General features: G+C 52.6%; 1 protein-coding gene across 7 annotated transcripts in view; it reads left to right on the top strand.

The window, feature by feature from the left end:
* Positions 1-1,300: 1,300 nt before the first annotated feature.
* The window catches only part of RFX2 (regulatory factor X2), a 66,820-nt gene continuing 57,167 nt past the window's right edge, over positions 1,301-10,953 (top strand). For 4 of the 7 annotated variants that reach the window (XM_040086640.2, XM_040086638.2, XM_040086634.2 and 1 more), the window contains exon 1: positions 1,800-2,255. The gene's annotated coding sequence lies outside the window, so the exon portion shown is untranslated. Of the gene's footprint in view, positions 1,335-1,798; positions 2,256-10,953 lie in introns of those variants that run through there. The other 3 variants (XM_040086636.2, XM_040086637.2, XM_040086639.2) reach the window with 3 other exon arrangements.

Raw genomic sequence — 10,953 nt, 5'->3', positions numbered from 1 at the left:
GTAAGGGGGAAAACCCATGAAAACCCCACAAACAGAGATATTTCGTAAAGCTTTCTAAAAAATGCTGTCTTCCTTGGCAGCACCTGCATTCAAAAAAATACGAGAGCGACCTAGAGCTTGTGCTGGGTGTCACTGACAAAATAAAACAGGACAGGATGCGGGGAGTGAAGCCCGGCCCAGCCTGGCCTTGGGCACTGCCAGGGATCCAGGGGCAGCCACAGCTGCTCTGGGCACCCTGTGCCAGGGCCTCAACACCCTCACAGCCAACAATTCCTGCCCAAGATCCCATCTAAATTTCACTTTTTCAGAGGGAAGCCATTCCCTGTGTCCTGTCCCTCCAGCCCTTGTCCCCAGTCCCTCTGCAGCTCTCCTGGAGCCCCTTCAGGCCCTGCCGGGGGCTCGGAGCTCTCCCTGGAGCCTTCTCCTCTCCAGGTGAGCAGCTCCGGAGCAGAGGGGGTCCAGCCCTGGGAGCACCCCGGTGGTTTTCTCCGGCCTTTCTCCGCCAGCCCCGCGTCCTTCCGTGGCCCCCGCAGATGACGATTTGGTGTCTCGGGGCGCTGCTGCCGCTGCTCCCCGCCCCCGCCGAGCTCCGGGCGCCGCGTCCGGAGCGGGAGGGAGCAGCGATTCACCGAAATCCCCCCGGTTCGCCCCAAACCCCGCTTTCCCCACCCGCTCCCGTCCTGTTTGTTGTCGCTGACGTCACGCCGCCGTCGCCATGACGACGGTTTGATGTCATGAGGAGTGGGTTTAAAAAAAAAAAACCTCAAAACAAAATAAAAACAAAAACAACCCCAGCGGCAACGGCAGAAAACGCCAGCCCGCCACTTCGTAATGTCTAAGGGCGGGAAAATCAACTTTCTTTTTTTAAAATTTTATTTCATTTTTTGGGGGGGTGATTTACTGAGGTGAAATCACCCAGGCGCGCGAGCCGGCCCCGCCCCCTCACCCCGCCCCTTCCCTCACACTCCCCCCGCCCCCCCCCGCGCGCGCTGGCGTCACGCGCCCGCCCCGCCCCGCGCCGAGGCGCCAAACGGCGCGCCAAGCTCTGGCCACGCCCTCTCCGCCACGCCATTGGTCCTCCCGCGATGCGTCCCGCCCTCTCAGATGATTGACAGACGCTGCACCAATGAGAAGAGTATATGCTCTGGACACGCCTCTTTAGGGCGGGTCCGGGCGGTGACGCGCGGGGCCGGGGTAGCAACAGTTGCCTCGAGACCCGGCGCCGGGCGCCATAGTGACCGTAGCCCTGGAGACTGTTACTTGCCAACGGCGGCAACGCGCGGCCCCGGCGGCCGGAGCCCAGCGCAGCCCGCGGCACCCGGCGGGGACGGCAGGTGAGCGGGGCCGCCCCGTGACGGGCCGGACGTGGCACCGCGGCCGGAGGGGGGTGCTGGGGATGTGCGCGGGCTCCGCGTCCTCCGCGGGGCCGGCGCGGCGCGGGCCGGCGGCGCGGACCCCGCTTGTCCCGGCGCGGGATGCGCGGTCCCGCCGCTCGCCGGGGCGGGGGGCTCCGATCGCGCCGCCCCCGGAAAGTTGGGAGCGGGGGAGCGGCGGAAGCGGCGGCGCCGAACCGCTCCGGGCTCCCCCTCCCCGGGCCGGTGCCGCTGACCCGGGGCACCGCCCGCAGCGCGGCCCCGCCCGGGCACGGGAACCGGCACCGCCCGGCCGGCGGCGGGGGCGCGGCCCCCGCGGCACCGCCGCTCCCGGCGCGGGGCTTCCCGGAACTCCGCGCTCCCGGCTCGGCGGGGACGCGGCTCTGCCGGGGGGTCCCGCCCGGCTCCGCGGGGTGAGAGCCCCAAAGTGTCCGCTCAGGGTCGGGAGGGGGCACAGCGCAGCCGCTCCCCTGGGTTCGGAGTCGGCAGCGCTCCGTACTGTCCCCGTGCCCCTCTCCGTGCTCTCCCTCTCCCCGTGCTGTCCCCGAACCTCTCTTCCTGCTGTCCCCCTCCCCGTGCTGTCCCCGAACCTCTCCCCGTGCTGTCCCCGACCCCCCCAAGCGCTCCTCCTCCTCCTCTTCGGGGGTGGAGGGAGGTGGTTTCAACTCCAGCTCATCCCTGGAGTTTGCCAGAGCTGGGAGATCCCGGCGCTCGCTTCCGTGTCGGTCTTAGAAACGAGGGGAAATCGCAGCGAGACCTATTTACAAGCAACTGCCGCCTGTTCTTGACGTGGTTCCTCCTGTTTGTTTTGAATAAAGTGTGTTGTCAGACAAGATTCATCTCCTGTTAGAGTGGGATTTTGTGGACGTGCCTGTTTCAAGCGTGAGTTCCCGCTGCCTGATTAAATTTTTCCATTCTTTTTACTTAGATAGCTCTCTGAAGCCTTTATTTCGACTTTGCTATTGAAAGAGGCGAGATTTACTAATTAAAGAGCAGAATAAAAAACAATTTTATTAAATATTGTTAAATCTGCTTTACATTTTTGCATTTGGAATGTCCTTAAACTGAGGCTTTAACTGGTAGGTTTAAACTGAGAGCTCGGCTTCGGAATCATTTAGTCGAGGCTTTTTTCATCTGCTTCTGCCCAAACTTTTCAATTCTATCTTGGGTACAAATCACTTGAGAATAGAAAGTAACATCTGGCTTAGAAAAAAAGAAAAAAATCAGTCTCTAAATGCCAACCTTAAGCTCCTGGGCTTCCCTCTCTGCCTCTGCTGTTTCACTTTTCGGTCTGAGTTTGCTTCAGTCAGTTCAGGATCAGTTCAGTCTCAGGTTTTATTTTAAAGTGGCACTTTTAGTAGAAGGGGGGACATTTTGGGAGGCTCTTTCACGGTTACCTTGTTCAAGACGAATTGAGTCAACCTCTGACTGTGTCTGCTGGGGGAGTTTGGGATGTACAGTTTGATTTCTGGGTGGCTGGAATTGGATGAGGCAAAACCCCCAAGGCAGGACCTTGTAGGACTTTGTAGGATCAGCCTGTGGGGTGTTGGATACGTGAAAATCTTTGTTCATGTTTTTAGAAAAAACAACAACACATCCAGCTGGGTCTTTACCTCTCAGTGTTGCTGTCCCAAGGGAGGGGAGATGTATTGGAATTCTGTGAGAGGTGTTGCATTTGCCTCGGGGTTACACAGCTGTGGGCAGGCTCTGGGGGTTTGTTGTTTGGAGTTGGTGTTGTCAGAGCTGTTCCCATAACCACGAGGTTTGGAACTGCTCATCTTTTTAATCGGAATCTGGGTTCTCAGGTAACAACAGGATCTTGGCCTGAAGGCTGAAAGCGCAGCCAGAAGGGGTTGACAGCTGGAATTTCTTTGTCCCTGCTCAAATCCTGCAAAACAGGAATGATCCCGGTGCGCTTGGGGATGGGGATGGGAGCATCCAGTGCCACAGAGGAAAGGCAGAGCCAGGTCTGTCACAGCCACCGTGACTCCCACACACACTCCCTGCTTTGCATCTCCCTGCTGAGCCATTTGCATCTCATGAATTCCTGTGACAGGAGCGTGTCCCTGTCCTGGGGCCCCGTGTGCCGGCTCTGCCCCTGGCCAGGGCTCTGAGCCGGTGGGAAATCTGCAGCACCTGCAGAGGGGCTGAGACCTGGGACCGTGGCCAGCAGCAGATTCTTCTCCTTCAGCATCAGACTTGCCCTCTCAAGAGTGTTTTGTTGCTTTGCCATATAAATTTGTGGGATTGCCATAGAAATTGGTAGGATTGCCATAGAAATTTGTAGATTTGGCCTGTAAATGGAGGCTCCTCCTTCATCAAGGGACTCACTGAGCCCCTGCAGCCAGGCTGGGAGGGAGGGATGGGGTCACCCAGCCCAAGACTTAAGGCTGAGCGTGGTCTAGAGAGAGTCACTGTTAAATTGTGTGTCAGGTATGTGAAGGCACATCAGAAACACAGTTTCTGTGTACTTTTGTGCGTGTAAACACGAACAGACCCATCCCTGAAGCGTCCAAGGCCAGGCTGGGCAGGGTTTGGAGCACCCTGGGCTAGTGGAAGGTGCCCATGGGACAGGCTGGACCACGGTGGGATTTCAGCCCCCTTCCAACCCAACCTATTCTGGGATTCTGTAATCACTGAGCAGCCTCTGATGACATCGTTCGTCCTGGCTTTTGGGGGAAATCCTCCAGCTGAGAGTGTTCCCTGCCACTAAAAGTCCCCTTCTGCCGCGCAATAACTTGGGGGCTGCCGCAAACGCGGCGGAATAGACGGCGCCAGTCATTGTCTTTAAATAACCCCCTGCTTGTAACACCTCGGAGCACCGACAGCTGCCACGTTTAATCACAGCGTGTTTTCCCTGCCGATACGGGCCCGTAAACAGAGCTGCTTTCACGTATTCCAGCCCATTTCCCCCGCTCTCTTTCAGCCCTTCCCGAGCTAAAAGCGGAGCCCGGGCGCGCTGCTGATTCAACAGGCGGGTCCCGCCCGCTCGGCTCCTCCGCCGGAGTTTCTGCTGGAGGACACCGAGTTATATTTAACCCGAGTTCTCCCTCCTTTGCCTGCCTCCCTCGGAACAAATGCCAGCGCAGTGAGGGCTGGAGCCCGGCCAGCGGGAGCCCGGCGTGCCAGGGCTCGCCCGGGCTCGGGGGTTGGGATCCGTCGGGATGCGGCGTTGCCGATATTTGACACGCAAGGGAGGGTTTCTCTCCGTAATCTGCGCTTTGAGACGCGCTGTTTTGTCTTATTTGGACTGGCAAGTCTTTATTCCTTTGTTCAAACACTCACAAATCCAGCTTATTGTCTGGGAACGTGCCGGCTTTCCCACGTCTGTCTGTCCCAGCAGCTTATGGAGTAATTATCCATAAATACACAAATAGATGACAAAATCTTCCTTCAGCACAAACCATGGACCCCTTATCCTACTGAGCAAAGAGGAATCCAAGCATCTTATGGACTAATTATCCATAAATTCATAAATAGATGCCTTCAGCACAAACCTGAACTCCCTGAGCAGAGAGGAATCCATTTGTACAGGGCAATTCCTAGAGTCCCTTTTCTTAGCACACAAGGCACAGAGGAATTTATTTCAGGGTCATATTAATACACAAATTATTTTCATTCAAGGGGAAAGCAGAAAAAATAAACCCACTTTCAGCTTTTGGTGATGTTTTATAAGAGATGGCAATGTTTGCATTTCAGAAATGATTTCAGGACACGTTAATACACAAATTACTTCCAGGTAGCAGGGGGAAGAGAAAAAAAAACAAACTTACTTTCAGCTTTGGGTGATGTTTTATGAAAGGTGGCGATTTATAGAGAAGTTTAAGTGTTGTTAATTCAGCTGAGTTGTTAAAACAATTCGTAGTTATGTCTAGACATGTGGTTTCATGTCAATGAATGAGAAAAATCTTCTTCCCACAGTATTCCTGCTCGCTTATGTCGCTGCAGGGGTTAGGCAGTGTCTACCCAGCAATAAAGTTACAAGTGTATTTTAAATTGAAACAGAAGCAAGAAATTTCCCAGGCAGAACTTTAGAAACTGCTTTGGTTGCTTGAGCTGGTCATAAAACCACAGAGGAGCCTTTCCCTGAGATCCATCCCAACCCCCTGACACAACTTCATGTCATTCCCTTGGGTATTTCCCGATGTTCCACAGGAGTGAAGAGCTCTAGAAATCCCAAATGAAGGCATTTGAAAAGTCATTTAAAGGCAATTCATAAGTTTGCTTTTTTTTTCCCTGAGTTGGATTTCTATTAGGAATTTGTTTTTCTGAGCTTAATAAATGCCAGAGAAGTCTCAGCTTTGTACAAATGTGTCGTGGGAGGAAGCTTTGCAAGAGGTTAGAGACTGAACATTGCAGTCAAAGGAACAGGTCACAGAATGCTGCAGCAATTATGACTTTCATATAAAGAATATCCAAATAAAAATCAGATGCTTTGGTTTTTTTGTCTCAAATCTGAAAGAAATCCTCAGTGTCTCCAGCAAGAAGCTGACAGAAATAATAATTACACGGACTGTAGAGATATTCCTCCCTGACGCTGCACTTGGCTCACTGGTGCACATTCCCACCATCCAGGTTCCACAAATCTTTTTTTTTTTTTTGTCCTGTTTGAGGGTTTTTATCTTTGTCTTCATGTGCAGAATGTGTGGATGTGTGAGGACAAACGGCAGCAGGCTCTGAGGAGGAGCAGCTCGAGACACATCCCTGTCTCCCCTGGCAGGGTTGCTCCGTGCTCTGACTTCTTCAGGGCATCTCTGATCCTTACAAACTCTCATCCTGGCAAAGAAAACGTGGGACATGAGCAGGAACACAGCAGAGGTTCAGGGGATGGCACCGTGTAGCAGCATCTCTGAATCAGGAGCTGGAGGGGCAATGGGATGGGTTGAAACTGAAAGAGAGGAGATTTAGGTTTGCTAACCAAAGAAATTCTTCGCTGTCAGGAGGGTGAGCCACAGGTTTTCCGGAGAAGATGTGCCTGCCTCATCCTTGGCAGTGCCCAAGGCCAGGCTGGACAGGGCTTGGAGCACCCTGGGATAGTGGAAGGTGTCCCAGCCATGGCAGGGGTGGAATGGGAGGAGTTTTAAGGACCCTTCCAACCCAAACCATTCTGGGATTTTATGTTTGCACATAAAATTATATTTCCCCATCCATTCCAGAGAAGAAGATCCTGGCTGGATTTACTTCTCTCCCAAGCAGCTTTGGAGTGCACATTTTCCCTTTCCCATCAGGACCTAAACCCATGCTCCAAACTCATAAACATCCCGTTTGCAGCTGCGCTGGGGATGAGGGATTCCTTGTGGACTCCACACATCAGGAGCAAATCCAGGCCTGAAGAGAGATGGTTCTGCCTCCATGGCTGAGTTTTGGAAGTGCCCCACTCGTTTGGAAGCACGAGGGTAAAGTCAATTGTGTGCAGGGAGGCACCAGTAATTGAGGATTTTGTCTGGGATTACGTGGCTGGTGGTTCTTTGAGGTTAGCACGAGGCAAAAGGTCCTGCTGAATGGAGCCCCTAATTAAGAATGCCTCTTCTGGAGGTGTCACTAGTTAAGACTGACAAGAAACATCAGGGGAAGAGGAGAGAAGGGAAAAGGCGGGGGTGGAATGATTACAGGCAAACAACCTCAGCAGAATTAACGATTTCCTTAACCACCACCTGGTTAGTCATTGTCAGCCTGTTCCTTAGTATCAGCTTAAGATCCCATTGCCACCATGACAACCCTGGAACTGTTCTGGAGAATTTCTGGCTTAACACACAGCTGATTAAACATTCACCCTGCCCAGGGAATTATATCAATTATTCTCGTTCTTCTGACCTCTGGTGTCAGTCCTGGAGGCTTTAGATAAAGCAGCCTCACACTGACAGGTAAAACCCTGCGCTGCCCTTGCCCTTGTGCAGCTGAGCAGGGACAGAGCGGGATTTTTGGCAAGGACGGTGATTGGAGAAACCAGGGCGCTGAGCACTGAATTTTTATTATTATAATGTAGAGACATCCAGCAGTGCTACACAGCAGTACAGTGCTGGTCTCAGTGCAATGCTGGTGGAAGTCACTGTGTTCCCCTGATTTATGAGGGTTGTTTATGGTGAATGGGTGCTGGAACAGACCCGAGCATCTGGTGATGCTTTTGCACGCAGGATTTCCCACGTTTTAGGTGCGCTGTAGGAGTGGAGCGTCAGCTCATGTGCCAGGGAATGGCTTTAAGCTGAAAGAGAGGAGGTTTAGATGAAATATCAGGAAGGAATTGTTCCCTGTGTGAGTGATGAGAAGCTGTGGCTTCCTGGAAGGGTTCCAAGCCAGGCTGGATGGGGCTTGCAGCAGCCTGGTCTGGTGGGAGGTGACAGGAGGCAGAATGGGATGAGCTTTAGGGTCCTTTCCAACCCAAACCATTTCTGGGATTCTTTTTCTGTTCCCTTCTTGGCTTTCTCCAAGACCTGATCCTGAGCTCAGCTGATGCTTGATGATGTGTGGGTCGGCTGATGGTACCTAGGATGGGTTCAGCTACTGGCTGGTAATGGACAGTTTCACAATTAGATGATTTATTAATTATCCTTTACCCAGTGTATGAACGAGGGTGCTTTACAAGGCACAGCTCCAAATGCAAGTGGCATTTCTCTCTGCATCACCTCATGACCACAGTGGGACAGAGTCCCACCAGTGTCTCCAGTGCCCAGGACAGAACTGTGTCACCACGGGGAGTGTGCGGAGAGCAGTGTGTCCTTCCTGAGCCTGTTCCTCCCTGCTGCCAAACCTTTGCAGCCTGCTCAGCCCTGCAGGGATACAAACATGGGGAAGGGTCTGAGGAGGGGCTGAGGGCACTTGGCTCGTTCAGCTGGAGCAGAGGAGGCTGAGGGGAGGCTCCTTGGGGGCTGCAGCTCCTCCCGAGGGGAGGCGGAGGGGCAGGGGCTGAGCTCTGCTCTGGGACAGGGACAGGAGCCCAGCGAGGGCTGGAGCTGTGCCAGGCCTTGGGATGGAGCTCAGGGAAAGGTTCTTGCCCCCGAGGGTGCTGGGCACTGCCCAGGCTCCCCAGGGAATGGTCCCAGCCCCGAGGCTGCCAGAGCTGCAGGAGCGTTTGGACAGCGCTCTCAGGGGTGCTCAGAGTGGGATTGTTGGGGTGTCTGTGCAGGGACAGGGGCTGGGCTGATGATCCCTGTGGGTCTCTTCCAGCTCAGGATATTCTGGCATTCTGTGAGCCCAGGCTGGAGCAGGAGGCACCTGGAGATGCGTGGTGAGGTGGACAACAGCCCTTCTCTGCACAGCTCATGGGAAACAAGGCATGGAAACAAGGATGGGTTCTGGATATTCCAGCCAGCTCTGGGCCCTTTCTGACCAACAGTCTCATATTTTCTGTTACCCAGGGCTCTTGTTTGGGCAGTAAGGGGAGGTTGTGCAGAGCCTCTGATAAGGTGGGAGGAAGCAGGTTGGGAGATAAGTCCAAGCTCTCCGTGTGCTGGAGGTGCTGTTGTCAGCGCTGTCACCTCACTGCTCTGTACAAGGATATTTTTCTCCTCCTTCCCTGAGCTGTCTGGGATAGTCCAATCTAAAAAAAAAAAAATCAAAATCCACCTCTGAGCTGTGAAATTTGGAGGGAGATGAGAATAAGAGCACACGGACTGGTTGTGTCTAATTTATCTTCAGTCCTTTCATTTAAACAATTTCTTGTGCTGTTCAAACCCCCACCCTTCACCCCAAAGGAGAGGAAATGCAGATCTTTTCAAATATGCATGGCCTTAAATGACCAATCATGGGAGGAAATTTTTCTTTAATAGGTACAAATAATAAGAGAAATAATGGCTCCTGATCACCAGGCTGGTCTTCAGAGCTTCCTTCTTCCTAGCAAATATTTATCCTCCTTAATGTGATGGATGAGCACCGTTGTTAGAAGATGCTTGTCTGCCAGGAAGGTGAAATATCCTCCCCAGAATATTTCTTCAAGCCCCTTGAAGAACCTGGGGCTGGCCTGCAGGCTGTCCAGCTCTCACAGCTGCCTGCACTCAGAATGTTGATTTTTCTGTATGAAACACCTCCCTTCAAGCCAGAAATGCAAAGTTCACCCTCATATTTTCAGCACCTCCTCTGTCACATTGACCTGCACCTCTCTGACCTGAGCTGGGCTTGTAAAAACAAAGTTGTTGCTACTCCTGGTGTAGCTTAGAGATCTGTTGGGGTCCATGTTTTCATTTTGGAATAGTATTTATGGGAAAATCTGGGAGTTTCCCTAAGATCACTCCCAACACCGTGACTGACGCAGCACCCTGGGATAGTGGAAGGTGTCCCTGCCATGGCAGGGGGTGGAAGGAGATGAGCAGGTCACTTCCCACCCAAATAATTCCATGGTTTTGTGGTGCTCTGAATATTCCTGGCAGGCAGGAAGCTCTCAGAAGGGTAGAACTGCTGCTTGTTGTGCTAATAAATGGACTTATTTAAATTCCAGAGTATTGTCTTGTGTGCTGCCACTATTAGAGGTAATTGTGGAAGGTGAGGAGTTGTAAACCAGATAATTCATGTTTCAAATTGTACTGGAGCAGCAAAAGTGCTTTTTGATTCTTAATACTGCTGTTCTCTACAGTTTCGTGCCTCCCAGTGATGCTGCTCAGAATGTAAAAAATCTTAAAAAACAACATCTATGAAACAAAACAACCTCAAACCAAAACAAACAAAAACTCTAAAATACCCAAAACCAACCAACCAACCAAACAAATAACAACAACAACAACAACAAAAACCCCGAAATGTCACAAAATCCCGACTTGGTTTTAGGTAAAAAGTGCAATAGTTTTTTTGTAACAATCAGAAAACTCTGTGTTCCCAGAAGTTTATACCTGGCTACTGAAATATGGAGTCAGATCATTATTTATTCTTATAAAGCGACTATAAAACCGATATAGCATAAAACTTATAGAGTGAGGTAGAGGCACTTAAGTAGAAATAGCTTCTTTACGTCTCATTATCTAATATTAGTTAAAAACCGTGACATTCTGAGCTGTTGCAGTGCCAGGAACCCCAGAAGGATCCCGATAATCTCTTACCCTGCCTGGGGTGGGGTCTGCTCCGTGCCCCAAAATGCTCTCAGAGGTTTTCACGGGAGAGGCAGAGCAAAGATCGTCCCACAGGGGGTTAATTATTTAATCACCCCGTGCTGTCAGCGCCTTTCATCCCTCACAGGAGCCTCCTCCGCGATCCCCATCCAGGACATTCCAGCGCAGCTTCGTCACCCACCCGGGCTGGTGGGATGGGCTGTGGCCGCAGTGAGCAACCTCGGGGCTAATTAACCCTGTTAATTAGGGATAAACCCCATGGAGAGTGAGGTTAGAGCCACCGGGATGCTGGAGCCCCTCTGCTCCGGAGCTGGGGGTGCTCAGGTGGAGAGGAGAAGGCTCCAGGGAGAGCTCCGAGCCCCTGGCAGGGCCTGGAGGGGCTCCAGGAGAGCTGCAGAGGGACTGGGGACAAGGGCTGGAGGGACAGGACACAGGGAATGGCTCCCACTGGAAAAGGGGAGATTTTTGTGGGAGATTGGGCAGGAATTGTTGGCTGTGAGGGTGGTGAGGCCCTGGCACAGGGTGCCCAGAGCAGCTGTGGCTGC

This window comes from Hirundo rustica, chromosome 26, assembly GCF_015227805.2.
Source record: "Hirundo rustica isolate bHirRus1 chromosome 26, bHirRus1.pri.v3, whole genome shotgun sequence".
NCBI classification, from domain to species: domain Eukaryota; kingdom Metazoa; phylum Chordata; class Aves; order Passeriformes; family Hirundinidae; genus Hirundo; species Hirundo rustica.
This window is presented reverse-complemented; position numbering and strand designations above follow the sequence as displayed.